At 43.1% G+C, this 20639-nt stretch overlaps 1 long non-coding RNA gene across 3 annotated transcripts in view; it reads right to left on the reverse strand.

The window, feature by feature from the left end:
* Nucleotides 1-216: 216 nt before the first annotated feature.
* The window catches only part of LOC112545862 (uncharacterized), a 69206-nt gene continuing 48783 nt past the window's right edge, over nt 217-20639 (reverse strand). Inside the window, exons 2-4 of one of the 3 annotated variants that reach the window (XR_012906248.1) lie at nt 15437-15537; nt 2572-2707; nt 217-712 (exon numbers count right to left, since the gene is read on the reverse strand). This is a non-coding gene — a long non-coding RNA (uncharacterized LOC112545862). The remainder of the gene's footprint in view (nt 713-2571; nt 2708-15436; nt 15538-20639) is intronic. The other 2 variants (XR_012906249.1, XR_012906247.1) reach the window with 2 other exon arrangements.

The raw sequence follows: 20639 nt of genomic DNA on the forward strand, positions 1-20639 counted from the left end.
TGGATCATGTTGCTGCTGACAACAGCTGGCAGAAGGGCTACCTTGAATTATGATCCACTGACAATTTAATTAATGCTGAGCTAACTCTGTCTCTCTCACACATGACCCTGTCCCTCCCTTTCTTGTCCGTTCCCCCCCTCTTACAATCTCCAGATTTCTGATCCCACAGAGGAAATTCGGGAACTTTGGTACTGATACCATGAAGGTATCAGCTTCCTTCCCTCCCCTCACCCCCACCCCACACTTCTGCAGAATAAGGTGGGATTTACACATGCAGGAAGATAGAGGGGCTCTTAACACTCACCAGACCATCTGGCCCACAGCTAAAAAGTCTAAAGATGATGTAAGAGAGAGTTCTTTTTCAGAGAAATACTCAGACAAACCCAAGATATTACTAGGGAAAGACAGTTTGATGAGTTCCCTGCTTACAGAAACTAAAGCAAACAGATTGCCAGTTAGATAAAAACAGAATATGGAACCCTTTACAGAAATCTATGACAATCACTGTGTCATAGAATATCATTTCAATCTGAACACAAAGCCAAGTCAAAAAAAACCCGCAGTGTTCTTCCTAGATCTTCCTTAATTGGATGCCTCGGTACACAGTGACTGGGTCCATCTAGCAGCAATAATCTTCACGCTGTGTCTTTCATAGTCCCATTTCTCTTCTGTTCAAGTCTTATGCTGTTGTCATAGTCATGATGATAGTGATCTATAAGAATAAAGGAACAATGATGTCCAAACTGGTATGTTAAATACATTTTATAAAGAAGTATGCATTACAAGGAATCTGCCCTCAATTACATCTATGGTACCGATGTGATGGGCTTGCACAGCTATAACTGGGAGAAAAAATTGCCCCAGTATGTTTACCAAATACAACTGCTAAATGTGATTAATTAATATAAATAATACACCAGGAGCCTCTGATTTTCATTGTCATTTTGTGTTACGCTATCCACCCATTAACAATTAAGACCCATTTTCCCCCTCCCTTACGTGGATCTACTGATGTCAGTAGATGCTTGTAATAAAAAGCAAGCGTGGAGATCTTAGTGTTTCATTTCAGTAGAATACTGTGATAGGTGCACTAATCTTCTTGGCACTGACCATGTTCCTGTTACACAGAACTGTTGCTAGAATTCTTCAGACTATGCAGATGCCATTGGTTATCATGACACTAACTTGATGCCCTGGGAAACATTCCAATAATAGATTGGTCCCGGATTAGCATGTTCATTTACATGGCATACATTGTATATGCAGAGTTGGTCAGAGATAACTGTTTTGGGTAAAATATTACTGGAGAATGCATGTGTCATCCCATTATTATAAGTACTGTCTTCTTTGGTGCGCTTTCAGGTTTTATAGTAACTACTTCAGGTAGATGATTTCTCTGCTTCCAAGAACATATGTCATTTCACACTTCCAGAACAAAATCCCCATTGTTTCTCTGGCAGGACTCAGCCACAGCTGCTCTACTACAAACCCATCAAATTAAAATGGGTAACGAGCCAGTTTGGCTAAACAACAGCCTGAAAGCTAGCATTCTTTTTCAAGCATGTATATGAAGGGAAAGACTGGGCAGGTCAAAGAAAAGGTGGGTAGAAATCTAATGATTCCAAATTATAAGACTTGGTGGAGCCAAAGGGGAGTGGTAGCCAACAGGTAGAAGTAAATGAGAGACCCATAACAAGGAAAAAACAAATGAAGCCACAGAAAGCAGATGAGACATAGAAAAGAGAGAGAAAGAGAAGAATGGGGCTTCAGATGACATCAATTTTTTACACTGGTGCAGCCAAAAAGAGCTGCACTTAGCCAGTCTAATAAACAGACGCTATGGCACTGTTGCACTTCCATGTCTAACCATTACACCATTTTAATACAATTCTATGAGGCATCCTGCCTCCCTTCCCTTGAGGTGCCATTCCTGAATCCTTACTCGCCTATGTTATGGATATTAGTTCCTGATGACAGACTCTTCTAGAAGGATCTACATGAGCATCCTACACAGGATAGACAGTAGCTGCAGTGCACTGCAGATCTTAGTACATACGGTTACTTGCAGCACTACTGAGCTTCTTTCAGACAACACTGCTTGGGGATTAATATGAAACACAAAGGAACACATAAATGCACATCATGAGAAATGTTTCTTGTTCTTGTACAACTAGCCAAACTGGCAACAAGCCATTCAAAATAAAAAAGAGCTAATACAAGAAAACCGATTGGTCTTATCTCTTCCTAGATAAATACTAGACTCACACTGAAGACATTTCTGGTTATTAACAGAAAAATAAATTATTATTCCTGGTGGAAAACTTATTTTCTCTTTCAGTGCAAACAACCAGATAGCAACTTAATGGCGTGCTGTCAAAAGGTGGCAAGTCTATTACATTTTCATCTGACATGTGCATATTAGTTTTGTATTAACAGTGACATGGGATAATAAAAGTTAACACAATTCATATGAAGAATATATATTGATATGAACTAATAATAATTTACAATGACAACTGGTATGTTCTGCAGACTGTGAATGAAATAGACTCCTGTTCAGAGAGTACTTACATGACTTTGCTCTACATGTGTGGGTCAGTTGCTCTGGGGGTGAATTTCACTCTGCAGATGTAAGGATAAATCCACGCCCTAATGAAACACAATCACTTCTAGGAGGGAAACATGGCACTGGAGCAGTATGCCTGATCTAGAGACATAGATGCAAGAAGTAAGGGTGATGGGGGGTGTTGCAGGACTGCCCAGATTTTGTGCCTATGTCAGGGTCCCAGCTACCAGCCTGTACCCAGGGGCCCCACTGACACTTGGGGTCCTGGTGCCAGCTCCAGGGATCCCAGCCACCAGCCCTGCTGTCTCTGGGAGTTCCAGCAACCAGCCCCTATCTACTACAGCATCCGTGCTGCTTACAGATTGAACCTCCCTTGTCTGGCACGCCAGGGGCGGCCCTAGACTAGCTGCCAGCAACTGGCGCCCTAGGTAAACCATGCAATCGGCGCCCCCACCTCCAAACCCCTCAATGATATTGCACCACCATTTGGCGCCCCATTTAACTTGGTGCCCTAGGCGACTACCTAGTTCACCTATATGGACATGCTGCCCCTGCTGGCACCCTTGGAACCTGAGTGGTCCCAAACCATGGAGTTTGCCATACAAGGGGAGGTTAAGGCTCCCCACCCGGCTATAGAATCTGCTCCCAGATGGGGTTGTGCTCCCTGCCACTGCCTTCAGCCCCCTACCATGCCAGCTCTGACTGGGGCTGTGTCCCCCACTGTGCCAGCCCAGGGCAGGACTGTGTTCCTGGCCACTGAACCTGCTGCCTCCAGCCCCGGCTGGGGCTATGCTTTTTATTGTCAGCCCTGGCCAGCACTGTGCTCCTCACTGCCAGCTCAAACGTGGCTGTGTTTCTGAACCTGGCCAGCCGGGGCTCTCTGGTCCAGCAATATCTGTGGTCCTGCCTGACCATGGATGTTGCCAGATCAAAGAGTCCCGGATTTTAGAGGTTCAACCTGTACAATCCTCCACATTCTCTATGTGATCATGCAACCAATTCTGATTAGCTACACAAACTGAAAAGATCACAGCGCAGGATGCTCTTGCAGCTATTAGTTTCAATAAGAAAAAAAAAATTTTTTAAAAGAAAACATAATACACTTTTTCATAATACAGCAGTCAACAGCCAGCCTCTGAGTCAAATTGCTGCTCTAACTCTTCTCTGCAAGTTGCCCTAGTAAATGGCCTTTCAAAAAAGAATCTAAGAGGGGCAGGAGGTAAGAACCCCTCCAAGATTGTGTGCTATCACTGTACAATCACTCACAGCCCATAGTTTGAGACAGTAAGGTTTATTGTGCTCTGCATGGGGGGAGCTAGGTCTATGGATCCACATTTTGACAGATGCACTGGTGACTTTCCAATCAACCTTCCAGGTTAGTATGAAGAGAGACGAGAGGAGGCCTCAGAAACACTTGACTCTTACATTTTATTTTTAGACATTTTATTTCAAGAATTCTTGTTTTAAGTTCAATATAATGGTTCAAGATTTGCCCTTAGTTACACCCGTTGGCTACGTCTACACTGGCCCCTTTTTCGAAAGGGGCATGCTAATTTTAAACTTCGGAATAGGGAAATCCGCGGGGGATTTAAATATCCCCCGCGGGATTTAAATAAAGATGTCCACCGCTTTTTTCCGGCTTGGGGAAAAGCCGGAAAAAAGGGTCTAGACTGGCCCGATCCTCCAGAATAAAGCCCTATTCCGGAGGATCTCTTATTCCTACTTTGAATAACGACACAGCAACCACTCAGCACGACGGTGGCAGCTACACTGAGGCTCAGTACCTCAGAAAGAAGTTACTGGCAACACAATGCGGTTGAATCCTAGGTGACGCTATGGATGATGTACCGCGTGCTTGTGAACACGGTGTAAAACAGCCTAACGGCAGCGCCTGTTCACTTCGTGTGACTTTGGACAATGTTCCTGTGGACCACCGAAAAAGTCACCATAGACCACCAGTGATCCATGGACCACCAGTTGAGAACCACAGGCCTAGATAATATTTCTTAGAGGCTTGCCTCAGTTGAGGGCTCCAGGATAGGCACTGTGTTTTCCCCGGCTTCCTTTCCTAAGAGGTCACAAGGTCATCTTTGCTTCAAGGACATATCTCAGTGACTTTATCTCAACACCGTCAAAAGGTTAAAAAAAAACCTCAAGATTTATTATGATTATATAAAGAAAATCTACCTATGCCAAAATACATATAGTACAGAACATATCCAGTTTCATAACTGGCTTGAGCTAAGCTACAGGTAAATACATCTCATGTGAGGTTCTCCTTTTCTCCTTCCTGACCCTTTCAGCCACTCACTATGTGTCAGAAGCACATATATCCAATTGTTTCATGACTGCTCTCTTTCCCTCACACAACCCTTTCAGGTTCCTCTGACATGCCTGGCATATTATAACAGCAGTCAGCTTTCTACAGCCAAGTGGTAAATCCCAGGTCTGTCTCCAGAAACATTCTTGTAATTGTGCCTGAACTGTTCAAATCCTATGTTCCTGTTCCTCCCTTGCATGTTAGCACCTCAACTAAATATAACATGTCTACAAGCCTGTCTACTTCTTGCACAGCTCTTTGTATCCATGCCTTTTTGCAGGTGTCGCTCAGATTACTCCATATACAATATGAATTGTGGACAAATTAATTGGCTTATCACAATTCATTAGAAATGCACAGTATGTTAAGAAAGTCATACCAACTCTACACTCCCTGGGCCTGATTTTCAACACCTCAGAATGTGTGCAAAATTAATATGATTTGTGCATTGAAATACGGTGAGCATGTGAAAATTAGGCATTTGCGTGTGCTGCCTTTGGCATCTGAGTTTATGGAAATTAGTCCCACTTTATGTTAATTAAGAAATCTGTTTTTGTTTATGCAGTATACACTAAAATGCATGAATTAAATAAATATGACCTCCCCATACAGCCGCCAGAAAAGATGGTTTATCTAAAATACCTAGTAAATATTTAATGAGCCCAGAGCTCATGTAAACATAATGTTAATAGAAGCCATGGAACAATTCTCTGTCTCTAGTTGTTTTAGCCTGTCCAGCTATAATGAGAATATTGCTTTAAATGTATAAAACGAATGAATAAAATCCATTTAAATATGAAGGTGAATTATTCCAGTTGATGAAAACAAGCTAATCATTTGGCTTGAGCCCAATTATCATTCAGTCTACAGAGTTAACCTGGATTCTTACCATTGAAAATGATAGAAGAAAAAACCCTGTAGATACTATTCTAGTGGGGTATGGACCTATGTTAGGGTATGTCTACACTACCACCCTAGTTCGCGTGTAGCCGCGCGGCACGGAGTCCGCACTAGCGGACATTTAAAAATGGCGGCGCCCGGCGAGATGCAAATGAAGCCCGGGAAATTCAAATCCTGGGCTTCATTTGCAACTCCGGTTGCTTACATTACCACCCTAGTTCGAACTAGGGTGGTAGTGTAGACATACCCTTAAAGTCAGAATAAAAGGGGTTACAATTCCATACTATGGTCAGTTTCCCATACCAGCTTGACTCTAATCAGCAGCCTGAGAGCTGTAATTAGACATTTTAGTCCCTGGGGTGACGAAGCACATTTGCACCCCCTTCCATTTTTTAAATAATTTTTCTGTCTTATTTTCCCGCCCCTCTAGATTTGTACCACATGTAATTGCCCCACTCTTCCTGCCCTAGTTACACCCCAGAGAGGTCCTGATTCAGAAATAAGGGCTCAATTAAGTAACATAACCCTATTTATAATTGTGTTCTTTTATAAACAGGCTTGTTGACATACAAAGATTCTGACGAGGGGCATGTAATATTATTATTATTGATAATAATAATATATTACTTTTCTTTAAATTATGTGGGATTCACTCATTAATATTTCCCACAACTTGGTCTCACGAGTTTGCTTTCCGAAGGATGTACCTTGCAAGAATAGGTACTAATAACAAAAAGGAACATCAGATTTAGACACACAGGAAAATTTGTGTTTATAGTGACCGCTACTTTAACTTGCTTGGGCACTCATTAATGTATCTAAAAGTGACTGTCTTCTTACAAAGCAATTTCAGAAACCAGCTAGAAAGAGAAATTGCGGAAATTGCCTTTATATGCAAATTTGACACATTTAACCAAGGTCGGAACAAAGACATAACAACCCATCCAGTTCATATTCAACACCCAAATGACATCAAAAGCACTTATACCCCACTCTATTAGCCTCATTTAGCATGGACATTTTAATTTACAAGGTTTTGGGGGCGTTTTTTCCCTCTTTCCCTTCCCATCTCTCCTCTTTTTTCTGACATTATTCTGAAATAATGCTCCTGTGTAAACATAGCATCACAGACTAACATGGCTACCCCTCTGAGACTTTTGAGTTACTTTAATGAGGGACAATGAACCCTTGTATGCAGTGAGAGATCAAAACAACTGAGACTGGTGGGATTATAAATAATTAAGGAAAATCACAGGGTAAGATTTTTAAAGGCACTTACCTTGGCCAAAAAAGGCTCCCCACTAGAGTCAATAGGAGATGTTCCATTGAACTCTGTGGGAGCTGAGTTATAACAATGCTGAGTACTTTTTATACCCTAAAGTATGAGGAAAATATACCCACAAAATAGATTTTGTGAGTCATTTTTGTTTAGTTCACTCAGACTTCTTTCATTTGTGAAGCATTTACAAAGCAGGGCAATGTTTATGAGATATATTTTGTCTATCCGAAGGGTTGGCAACCTTTCAAAGAAGAGAAGATAATTTGCGTTTGTCTTTGACCAAACTATTTTGAAAGCTGCATCACACACAAAGCTCTGAGCTGGTGCAGGGATTTGGGGTGGAGAAGAGAATAAGAGATGTGAGCTCTGAGTAGAAGTTTGGTGCAGGAGGGGATTCCAGGCTTGAGTAGGGGTTTAGGGCGTAGATGGGGATGTGGGGCTTAGGAGGAAGTTTGGGTGCAGGAGGAGGTTCTGCTCTGGAGAATGGACTTGTGGTATGGGAGGAGGTGCAAGGTGCAGGCTCATGCTGAAATATGCTTACCACAGGCAGCCCCTGGCCAGTGGTAGAGCAGGCCTCAGGTAGGTTGTGTGCTTGTTGTGGCGCCACATGACTCCCAGAAGTGGCTGGCTTGTGGGAGGACTTTGCATGCCCCTGGAGAGATGGGGAGAAAGAGTGAGCAGGGGGTCTCTGTGCACTTGTCAGCCCACATGCCAGAGGCACACAGAGACATACTAGCAGCCAGCCACTTGCAATGAAGCTCAATTTTTATATTTTCTCTTCCTCAATCCATCATTTTGAATCACAGGATTCTATTGCAAGGGGGATTCATTTCTAGATATGGGTGCTAAATCTCTTGATAGCTCTTAGACACCATAATTATTGTTATTTATTTCTGTCATGATTTGGGAGGCACAACGTATTAATCATGTGAGCAATTGTGAATTCTCTGTATGTATCTCAGTCACGATGAAAACCCCATTGTGAGGCTATGTCTAGACTGCAGGCTTCTTTCGAAAGAGGCTCTTTCGAAAGCATCTTTCGAAAGAGCCTCTTTCGAAAGATCGCGTCTAGACTGCAGGCGGATCTTTCGAAAGAGAAATCCGCTTTTTCGAAAGAGAGCACCCAGCGAGTCTGGATGCTCTCTTTCGAAGATGGCCTATTTACATTGAAGAACGCCTTCTTTCGAAAGAGGAACTTTCGAAAGAAGGCATTCTTCCTCGTAAATTGAGGTTTACCGCCATCGAAAGAAAAGCCGCGTTCTTTCAAAATAATTTCGAAAGAACACGGCTTGAGTCTGGACGCAGGGGAAGTTTTTTCGGGAAAAGGCTACTTTTCCCAAAAAAACCCCTGAGTCTGGACACGGCCTGAATGTGCAGCTTTTTATCCTTCACTGTTGTCCTTTACTTCTATGCTGGACTGGAATTCCAAAAGTTAATGGAGAGAGGGTTAAAGATAATGTGATTAAATCTGGATGGGTCTCTATTCAAATAGAAGCTTCTAGTCCATAGGTTGGCTCCTATCCAGGAGAAATAGTTTATCAGTGCAGAGGTTGCCTTGCACCAGTTATTTAGCTGCAGTTACCTGTTGAGGATGATCAAGGAGTCACCTGCCAAAGCTGGCTGGAGGTTACAAAAGAGAGGGTCTCTCAGCAGCCATTTTGAGAGAGAGAAGTCAGGGGGAAGGGCCAAAGGTGAACAAACAGCCTGAGATTCTATATGCAGAAGAGCAAATGGATGAGGAAGAAGACTGGATTCTTCTTAGGACTCTGAACTATATCCAAAGAACTCTCCCACGTGGTGAGTTAGATTGTGGCAGGGAACATTTGTACATGTGTGTTTATTATTTTGCATAGAGCTGTGTATTTCCTGTAAAATATAAGTAAATAGTAAGAATGTCTTAGAATCTTGTGCACAGTCTGTATCTGTTGTCTTTCACGGCCACATCTCTCTCAAAAAGCATTTTGTAAACCGGGAGGCTCCCATCTGCAGTGGGATTCTGGGGAACATGCTAGAACTGCCTGGCAGCCTTGCAGGAAACAAACATTGTTTCAATCCATGGGTTCCCACTGCCAACAGGACACTAGATCTGGAGCACTTGCCTAGAAACCCAAAGTTAGAACAGTATCTAAACTGCCCAGCTACAGCAAGCTAATGCCATGTGGCCTTCAGCATTGGCATGCAGTCACAGCCACCTGGGAAATGTCCAACATGAGGAGTCCTACCAGATGCATGACTATTTCTTCAATGGATGTAAAACATATATTGAACTTTAAGGTTTCAATCCTCAGATGATACAAACAGGTATAGATCCACTGACTTCAAAAAACTGAAGCTCTAGCACAGAAAAACTAGTTCAAATATTGAGCTGTACCATACATACAGCTATCTAGCTGATAGAGGTCAGGACGGAAATGTCCAAATAATAAACTAAAATATCCTACAAGGAAATAATTCATAACATGATACAAACATGCTCACTCCAGACTGATAGTTCATGAATTGCATTTAGCAGCCAGCTGAATACTAAGCAAAAGATGTCAGTGAAGATTCTGTTTCTCCCTTAATCAGTATTATGGTTTGTAGGTTTCTTCTTTGCCCATAAAACTGCACAGCCGATCTCAGTGATACGTAAACTAATTCAGAACAGTGCAAGGATTTTATACACTGTATATAAAGCTTTCCAGAATCTAAGCTTTAAAGACTTGAATTATGCCCTCTCCATAAGTCACTGCCCAGCTGTAAGTCAGTCAGGCAGCCAGGTGGTGGGGGCTTAGTCACAAAATCCATTCAGGGCCAGAACGAAGGCAGCAGCTCAGCTTTCTTGTTCCGAGTTTTGCTTGTGGAATTCTCTCCCACTGAAAAGAACCTGGCCTCCCTTGCTTGGGGCGAAGAGGGGAGGAGACATAATGGGAGTCAACAATCCTGACTCTCATTGAAGTAATCAGGCTGGACGGGAAGGAATGTGGCATGAGAGAATTAGACTCCTTCAGTTTTGCATTTCTTCAATATTTTGCATGTAAACTGAGAATTGTTACACCTTATATGGCAATATGTCTTGCCTGAGAACTGCAGCATCTGCCCTTTGGGTCTGGCTGGGGATCTGTTTGAGCTGTTTGATTTTTTTCAATTATTATGATTAGTGTTGTTTTTTTATTTGTGATCTGATTGTGCTGCACTTAGATGATAGGTGCCATATAAGTTTAATAAATAAATAGCAGTTTTTGGAATTAAAATAGCTCACCAGCTTAAAACCTAATATGAAAAACATCCAAAGACACACATATTCTGACCCTTAGGTTCTAATAATTATGCAGGCACAGTTACTGGACTTTACTTGGCAAAGTGCTGGGTTAACAGGAACACTAGGAAAAACTTCAGAGCTGCCTTCTCAAATGATGTTCCAACATATTTATGTAACCACAATAGATCCCAGTCACCAGCAGGTAGAAGTGAACTTATGACCTCTAGAGCTTAGTGCACTATTCTCTACAGTTTGAGCTAAAAGCCAGCTGACTATTAGCTAAGACTATAGAACAGACTCATTATTTTCTCTAAGTGGTCTCACTGCCATTAGATGGGACAGTACACCACACCCAGAAGGTGAGTGTGTTACATTTACTTCAGTGATGCTAGCAGGGATCAAGTTACTTAATACCTTAAATAATTTTTTCCTGGTATGCAACCAGAGCACTGGTTAAGCTACTGGTCATCATTTTTCAATAGGGCCCTCCATCAGCTTTGAAAATTCAGGTCAACTTGTTCTGCACTTGTGGCACCAACAATATCTCCGCTTCTAATTTCATTCCCCAAAAAAGGCAGAGGTTGTGATAGAATTGCTGCTGAAACTCAGTGCTCTGACGTCCTCTCCTCCCCCTCCAGGAGTACAATGATATCATCAACCATGGTGGAGTGGAGCTAGATGTGGTGTAGAGGTATGCACAGGTGTGTGAATGTTGGCCTGCAGAATATCTCTGAATGCAAACCGAGAGTCTTTCATTGTCACTTTTTTTCTTCACAACAAGATGTCCCAGCTAGCCTTTTAGATTCTTACCTGACAAGCTTATTTGTCAACCTTACTGTCAGGTTGCTCTCCTGTCACTTTAACCCTTTGATACACTGGCTTATTCCAATTTTTGACTATTCTATATCTAAAATTTAGGAAAACACAACAGTTTAGCTGGGGTGATGAGTGGAAACACAAAATTAGTACATCCTGAATAGTTCTAGACTAACATCAAACTTAATTAAATTCTGCTAAAGGTAATTGAAAACTAAGCTCTATTGCATCATTTTTACATTAATACATTTCCTCTTTTATGTTCCTTGATATATGACATGAGAATGTATTCCATAAGCAATGATTGCCTTATAGGGCCTTTACTGTCACTTATACAATTCTGAAATTATGCTGGTCAATGCAATTCCTATAGGCTATGTCTACACTGGCATGATCTTGCACAAGAACTCTTTTGCGGAAAGAGTTCTTGTGCAAAAACTCTTCCAGAAGAGAGTGTCTATACTGGCATGTGCATTTGCGCAAGAGATATGCTTTTGCGCAAGAGCATCCATGCCAGTGTAGACACTCTCTTGCGCAAGAAAGTTCCGATGGCCATTTTAACCATAGGGCTTTCTTGAGCAAGACATTCATGTTGCCTGTCTACACTGGCCTCTTGCGCAAGAACAGTTGTGCAAGAGGGCTTATTCCTGAGCGGGAGCATCAGAGTTCTTGCACAGGAAGCACTGATTTCATACATTAGAACGTCAGTGTACTTGCGCAAGAACTCGCGGCCAGTGTAGACAGGCAGCAAGTTTTTGCGCAAAAGCAGCTGCTTTTGCACAAGATCGCACCAATGTAGACACAGCCATAATGTACTGTTGAGGCAGAATGGGAGTATTTATCTGAGTGTCAGCCCTTACTGGTTTCATTAAGAGTATTGGAACCTAAGAGTTGCCATTTTGGATCACATCTATATAGACCTCCCTAGTCCAGCACCCCAACGGAACCTGACTGGTCCCAGAGGAGGGATTTTTCCAGATCAGGAGAGGTCATTTCAGGCCCCATGCTTCCACACCTTCCCTCCCCCAGTTGATCCTCCTCCACCAGGCTTCCCGGCTCCCCCCACAGCCCACTTCAGCTGCACGCCAGCTCCCTACCCACCTTCCTCCCTCCTCACAGCCAGCTGAGCCACACGCAGGTTCCTAGCTCCTCCTTGCAGCCCAGCTGAGCTGCACACTGCCTCCCAGCTTACCTCCCGTCTGCAGCATGCCAGGACTCTCTGATCCTACAACATCCATGGTCAGGCTGGACCACAGATGTTGTTGGACCAGAGAATGTTGGGCTATGTCTACACTGGTGGGATCTTGTGCAAGAACGGCCGTTATTCCACAGAGCATTCACATTGCCCGCCCGCTCTTGCGCAAGAAAATTTACAGTAAAGTGTGGTAAGAGAGGGCTTCTTGTGCAAGAGCTACACTCTTTTCTAACAAGTGTAAGCTCTCTTGTGCAACAGCTCTTACACAAGAGAGTAGTGTGGACGCGCAGCGGGGGTTTCCTGCATGTAAACGTGCCCCCCTTCACCCACCAGTCCCGTGGTCCCGTCCCCCTTAAGATCGCCTCTCAGCATCCCAGTCAACAGTATTGTCACTTTGCCCGAGACCTGTGAGGCACGTTACTCTTGCTGCTGGGGAGAGAGGGGTCCGGGCCCGCCCTCTCTCACGGACCCCAGCCCAGGGCCCTAAGGACTCGGACGTGTTACCTGTCCGGTCTGACTGATGGGGCCGTAGCTGCAACGCGCCAGTCCACAGGCTCCCTTTGCCCGCCCTGGGCTACTTCCTCTCCCCACCCGGAGTTGGCCCACGGAGTCTAAGCCTACCTCCGCGGCTTGGGCCCATCCGTTGTCCGGTCCTGGGGGCAAGCACTCTTGGCACTCTCCCCCCCACACCCGCTCCCTGGCAGGCATTTAAATCCCTGTGCCATGACTCGCCGGCGGGGCCCCGCCCAGCACGGCGCGGGTGGACTTCTGGCCCAGAGTTATGCCTGCCGGGTGATGTCACCAGTCCGGTGACATCACCGGGCTTCCCCGACGCGTCCGAGCAGCCGGCGCAGCGGTTTGCGGCTTGCGCGGGAGCGGCCAGCCGCGGCTTGCCCCGTTCGGGGCTCTCCGTCTTTCCCCCAAGCACCGCCAGACAAGCGGTCCGCCGGGGGCTCTCAGTGCAGGGCACCTCTGCCCCGTCACACAGCACAAGAAATCCCTATGGCTAAAATGGCCATCAGAGCTTTCTTGTGCAAGAGAGTGTCCACACTGCCATGGATGCTCTTGTGCAAAAGCACATGGCCGTGTGGACATGTTCTTGTGCAAGAGTTCTTGCACACGAACCCTTGCACAAGACATAAATGTAGAGTATTGAAAGAGCTACCTCATTTTGTGGATTGAAGAGTTTTCCAGCTTCTGAGAGCACATTGGATTTTTTTTTTTATTGATAGATCACCATCTCAACGGTTAATGTTTATAATATTTTCCTCAAACCCTGGTAGTAATTAAATCTCTGAATATTATGCCATTTTAGCTTTGTGCCAATAAAGAGATTTTTTTGTAAAGTTATGACTGACATTTTTATATGGAGGGTGGTAGTGTTTTATTTAGTGTGTGTTTTCCTTTTTGTATTTGCTGAAGATGTGTCATATGTGATTGAATAATATTAAATAGAAAGCTATTAAAACTATATTTTTAAGTTTAAATGTTTCCTTTAAATTTCGTTCATTGTCTCTTGTTCTTGTATATGTGAAAAAGTAGGTATAGGAAGGTAAATCAGAGAGTCCTATACCAGTTATTATCTTCTCTCTAAACTAAACAATCCCATTATTTTCATTCTTTCTTTATTCAGAAGTCATTCCATGCTTCTAGTCATTTTTGTTGTCCAACTGTGAATCCTTTCTATACCTGCTACAAGTGACAGCTGGTACTAGAGCTCGGGGTGTAAACCAATTACATCTCCTGCCCTTTATTTCTTCACACACAAATATTTATGGAAAAATCTCTCTTCTCCAGCAACATGATGGTGAGAACAGCAGGGAATGGGGTGGAGTGTGCTGATTGTGGCATCTAGAGCCTTCATTACCGGAGCACCATTGAGAACAGCCACAGGAGGCTGATTGTGAGGTACAGATGAGAGTTTAGACAATGAGGATAGAAAGGATGAAGTGGATTTGGGTGCTGTTATAGAGGCAGTAGTAAGAGAAACTGGCAAGAGCCTGATGTGACCCATTGACTTCTGGGTGCCAGCTGGCAGAAGGCAGATATCCCTTGGGTCAGACATAAGTGTAATAGTTCACTTACAGGTTGCGTGTTGTTACACTTAGAGAAATATTACTAGTGGAATCTTATTTAGGGGATAAAGCAATATGCAGCATTTATTGTGAATGCAGAATTCATTTACGGTCCCTAACTACTAAAATTATTCACTGCACATACAGACACTCATACACACAGTTCTACAGATGGGACATAATTACCAGCCTCAGTTGTGCATGTTAGTCCACTAGCCAGGTGGTTAGACATGAGGAGGGGAGCCAGGTCATGTCAGTGCACACCAATGCTCCCAAAGGATGATAGAACCAAAAGACCCAATCGTATAGTTCTGCACCCATCTTTTTATATGTTTTAGTCCATAGAGCCTGTTCTGTCCCACTGCCTGGGGGCACTGTATGACCATGAGTCATCAGTTAATGGCAGATGCAACTTTGATCTTCTTTTCTGGATGTGGTTTTGTCTCTTTCTTTCTTGGGTGGGTGGGTTCTTTTGTGGGGCTCGCTCACATTATTCATCAAGGTGGTGCTAGCAGCTGGCCCTTAAGACAGGCTGACGTCCAGGACTGACCCCATCGCGTGCGCGCGCACACACACACACACGCACTTTTAAATGAGGTTGCAGACACATAAGTCTGTTTCAAGTTAGGTAAGACAGTTCAAAGTTTAAAATAGGGTTTCAGTTACAATATGGAGTCACTTTAGTTCAAATGGACTAATCATTTTTAAATGGGTTTTATTTACAATATATAAAAAAGTTACAGTAACAGATTCTTCAAATGCCATTCTTAGCAGGTTACTAACAAATTAATCCAAAAGTGATTAACACTCTTTCATTTATAAAATTCTATTAATAAAAAAATTGTTCCATAATCCATGAGGTTACATAACATGATATTGATAGATATAATTCATTAAATGGATGATTTCATTCTTCAATCCTACAATGTGAGGTCTCTACGAACAGCCCATAGCCCACTGGTTGTCATAACCACTATGATGCGTGCACACATTACACATCTATATTGAAAATTGTGTTCTTAAAGTCACCAGGAAATGACATACCTCAGCAATGTTCCTTTTAGGCAGTAGGTGCTTTTGTATATTTTATATTGTGTGCCTCTTATGTGGATACTGAGCCCGGGGCAGAATGAAAGATTGCAAATCTACAAGAAAGGAAATTTACAAGATGAAATATACAGCAGGGGTGTTCTGTTTATGATAAAGAGAAGAAATTATTCTGTTATATCCTGAAATGCAAGAAGACACATGGAATCTTTCACATATTAGGCAAACTGAATGCATATTTATTTCATGAAAGGAGGGTCACAGCTAACAGGCTATGAAGTGCTGAAAGGATTTGGGGTGAGCAAGACATGAAGGAGGTCTTGTTAATTAAGTCTAGGCTCTAGAATGAATGATATGGTTTTATTTTATATGCAACCATTTGTATACAATATTCTACTTGATTTTTTATGCTTTATTAAATAAACTTATATTTGTTTTCATGCTGTACAAATCTAAGTGCTCTGTGTTAAGTGGAACAACGGTCTGATGTGAAAGTTGCTGACGTGAAAGCTACAATTCAAGGTTTCTTTAGAAGTAGCAAACCTGTGAACATTTCAAGTGTCCAGTGGACCAGGGATAGGAGATGTCAGAGGGAGAAGCATGGAAGTCTCAAGGGTTGGACTGTGCTAATTACTAACCTATAAAGTAACAGCAGGACCTGCACAGCCTTGAGGGGGCAGCTGATCCATAGCATGCATAGACAGGGCTTCCTCATGGTAAGAGCAGATGATAGTGACTAGTGGGGTGCCTCACAGCCCTGGTTAGTCCTGGGAAGTGTCACATTAGGTGTGATGAGAGAAATGACGAGAGGAGTCAACAATGGCTCCAAAGCTGAGATCTGTAGTGTGGAGGAGGATGAGGCAGGAGAAAGGGAGAGAGACTTGAATATGGGAGGAAAGATTAGAAATCCAGTTTGCTAGACTAAAATGAGGGAACAAGGTAAAACTTCCATTTTCTCTGCTCTTCCAATTTGTCAGAGACAATATTTTCAGAAAAGAAATCTGACCAAATGTTTAAATGTTCATAGTATAGGATATTTCTTTTGCCATGTAGTCTTTTTTTTTAAAGCCAGAGGGCTAGATCTTCAATTAGTATAAATGACATTATGGCCATTTATACCAGCTGAGGATCAGCCCTAGAGATGAAACTAGCAGTTTATATTTGAAAGGTATCCACCACTGATATTTAAAAGGTCAAGCATTTCTTATTCAATAGGCATTGGCTATATGGGTATGTCTACACTAGCCCCATAGTTCGAACTAGGGAGACTAATGTAGGCATTTGAAGTTGCAAATGAAGCCCGGGATTTAAATATCCCAGGCTTTATTTGCATCTTCCGTCCGGGCGCCATTTTTAAATCCCCTTAGTCCGAACTAACTGCCCGTGGCTACATGCAGCAGTCAAACGTTAACTCGAACTAAGGAATTAGTTCGAGTTAACTGTTACACCTCATTCCATGGGGGCAAAATACAGACATTTGCTATGACTATATTCAGACTCACTTTTTTTAATAATAATGCCTTATAAGGCCAGATGCCTAATGCAGTCAGAGCTTTCCAGTGAATGTGGTTCATGTCGTTATTCTCATCAAGAAGATCCTAACACTCTTTAAATGTTTCAAAGCTTTTTCTCTTAAGTTGAACATAGTGGTGGCCAGAGAAAAGCACTGTGCAGATTGCAAACTATGTTTGTGATGGTATCTTTAATTATTAAACTACATAGTCGCAGTCTCTCCACACCCATGTTTAATTTAAACTACTTGAAAGAAACATAAGCTCTACGTGTTTTAAAAGAAGACTCAGATGGCCACAATCAATATGTCTATTGAATTATGCGAAAAAAATACTCAGGGTCCAGACATGCATTGGGGATGATAAAGAAGCTGCAGCACCCCCAAAAGGAACTTGTAGAAATAGGGGATTTTTGCCTATAGATAGTGAATGCACCTGCACCTGGTGATACAACTTTTCAGGAGTTGTTCAATAATTCCTCTTGCTTCCTCCGCACCCCCTTTAGTTGTGCCTTGTCCCCTGTGTGTGCACAGAGACTTATGTACAGCAGCTACACAGTGATATGAGATTCTACACACTTACCCTACCTTTTTGTGTAGCCAATGCTGGGCACAGGCTGGCCTTTAATTATTAAATTGAAGTCGTTTCACATTACCCAATAAAAAAGCAGAAAGAGGAATAGACTACTTTAAACTTTCCATTAAAAAAATCACAGAGCATGTTAGCACTCCTAGGTCACTGAAGAGTGTACCAAACTCTTCTGTGTGAAGCGTAGCTGTTCCTCCCCTGCCAGGAGGCCTTGGGCCTGAATTGGAAGAATCACACCTTGTTAAAAATTCAATTTATACTTCATTCTTGTTCAGTACTTGGCCTCTCCTTTGACACGAAAATGAGAGTGCCAGTCAGGGTCTGTTGTGGCAGTGGGTTTTGTGATAGACATCTGTGCATGAAGAATGGTGAGTACTGAGATGTAAGGAAATCCTTTGACATAGGGCTCTGAACAGCTGAAGGGTGCCTGTTTGTCACTATGACATGAGCCATATTGTAGCAATGACCATGTGATCCAAGGCTCTGTAGGCTTTTTTTCCCTCATTATTACAATTTCCTAAGAGTTCAGGGTTATTTGAGTCACTGAACAAAAGTCAGTCATATATAAACAAACACCTCCATCAAAATCACATTTGAATTTGTCATCAAAGTATGTAACTGTTAGCTACACCAGTTATACTTTCCATCACTTTTGGAAGACTGAATGACTCTGATATTTTCCCTTCTGCTTTTCCTGGGTTGCCTAGTGGCTATATTGAAATCATGTACCTTGCCAGTAGACCACTTAGTTGATGGCTTGAACAGATTCCAAACTGATATGTAGGGTCCACTGACCCCTTGATGCAGTAGCTCCTAAAAGTCATTGTGCTTAGATTCACTCTCAAAGTAACCACGTTTTACCTCTACCACATCTATGGAATCTTGCATAACAAAACATAGAATCATACAACCATAGGACTGGAAGAGACATCAAGAGGTCATCAAGTCCAGTCTCCTGAGCTCATGACAGGACTATGTATTATCTGGACCATCGCTGACAGGTATTTGTCTAATCTACTCCAATAATGGAACTTGCACAACCTCCCTACATAATTTATTCCAGTGCTTAACCACTCTGACAGCTAGGAAGTTTTTCCTAATGTCCATCCTAAATCACCCTTACTGCAATTTAAGCCCATTGCTTGTTATCCTATCCTCAGAACTTAGCAATAATTTTCTCCCTCTCCCTTATAACAGCCTTTTATGTGATCTTGCATGATACAAAAGTCTGCTCTTGATGCCCAGCTGGTAGCTGAAGCAGAGTGCAGTTTTTCATTTGTGTGCATGTATTTCTATCCAATTTCAATAATTAATCATGGGTTTCTCATCTGAAGGCTGCAATGTGCTCTGCATACAGTTCTACATCCTGGGATCACTTGGAGTCGGAAGCAGGTGCAGAATGCAGCTGCCTGCTATTTAAGTGGAACTTCACTTCAAGAACATAAAACCAGTACCCTCTATAAACTGCACTAGCTGCCTGCATGGGACATTTTTCGAGGAGTAACGTTAGTTCGAACCAAGGAGTTTGGTTCGAACTAACGTGTCCCAGCGCGCACTTCCTGGTTCAAATCAGCTGTGATTCGAACTAGCGCACCGGCGAGATCATGCTAATGAAGCACGGGATATTTAAATCCCCGCTTCATTGACTATTTTGAATGCCTGCATTTGCATCCCTACTTTGAACTAAGGTGCAAGTGTAGACATACCTTTAGCTTTAACCTGCAAAGCAGCTGATTTTGCGGAAAAACTTGCCAGCTGTCTACACTGGCCACTTGAATTTCTGCAAGAACACTGACTTCCTACTGTCTGAAATCAGTGCTTCTTGTGAAAATATATGCTGCTCCTGTTTGGGCGAAAGTCCTTTTGTGCAAAAGCTTTTGCGCAAAAGGGCCAGTGTAGACAGCTCAGATTTGTTTTGCGCAAAAAAAGCCCCGATCGCGAAAATGGCAATCAGGGCTTTTTTGCGGAAAAGCACGTCTAGATTGGCACAGACACTTTTCCGCAAAAAGCTATTTCCTAAGCTATCTTAAGCTATTTCCTTCTGATGAAAAACAGTATGCGCAATGCAGCATGTCCCGGGTTCCCTGTCTTCTCTTCCTCACAAGTCTCAAAATGTAAGGGCACTATTAAAAAAACGGTGCTTGGTATTTTTGTCTTGTCTTCATTTAACAACATTTTAGTGTTATAGTTAAATAAGTAAGGCCAGGTATTTGGGACTAGGGCTGTTACTTTACTATATATGGGTATGTCTACACTACCCCCCTAGTTTGAACTAGGGGGGGTAATGTAGTCATACGGAGTTGCAAATGAAGCCCGGGATTTGCACGGGCGTACAGCTAGTTCCTCATTCCACAAGGCATACAGCTAGTTCGGATTAAGAAGCCTAATCCGAACTAGCTAGTTCGTGCCGCATGTAGCCGCGGGCACGGGGTCCGAACCAGCCGGCATTTAAAAACAGCGCCGGCCGGCTTCATGTAAATGAAGCCCGGGAAATTCAAATCCCGGGCTTCATTTGCAACTCCGTATGACTACATTACCCCCCCTAGTTCGAACTAGGGGGGTAGTGTAGACATACCCTCTTTTAGAAATGTGCATTTCCTGTCAGCCTGTTCCTGAGTCTATTTGCTCAAGATCTCCTAAAAAGTAATGGTAAGAGCTAGGACCATCAAATTCGATATAAAGCTTCTCTTATCCAGGGCTGGGAAAAATACAGCCTGCAGGCCAAATCTGGCCCACCAAGCCACCAGATCCTGTGGACACAGCAGAGAGCCCCAGGCAGGCTCCCTGCTTGCCTCCCTCCACCCACATGCCACTCAAAAAAGTGTCTGCAGGGCCATTTCTCTCACACAACTGTGAGCCTAAATAAATGAGCTGCCCCACCCCCAGCACAATCCCATTGGCTGGTTTCTGGCCAATGGGAGCTGCCTGTTTGAACAACAGGCAGCCCACAAAGCACCACACCCCCCACTCCCCTGAGGCTTATAGTTATTCACACATACACATGGCCTCTGCAGCCTGTACAGGGGTGGGGCAGGCAGGGAGGCTGCCTCAGAAATGTGCTGGGCTGCTAGCTAGGAGTCACCCAGGTAAGTTTCCCGGCC

The sequence above is a fragment of the Pelodiscus sinensis genome, chromosome 10 (genome assembly GCF_049634645.1).
Source record: "Pelodiscus sinensis isolate JC-2024 chromosome 10, ASM4963464v1, whole genome shotgun sequence".
In the NCBI taxonomy this organism is placed as follows: Eukaryota; Metazoa; Chordata; order Testudines; family Trionychidae; genus Pelodiscus; species Pelodiscus sinensis.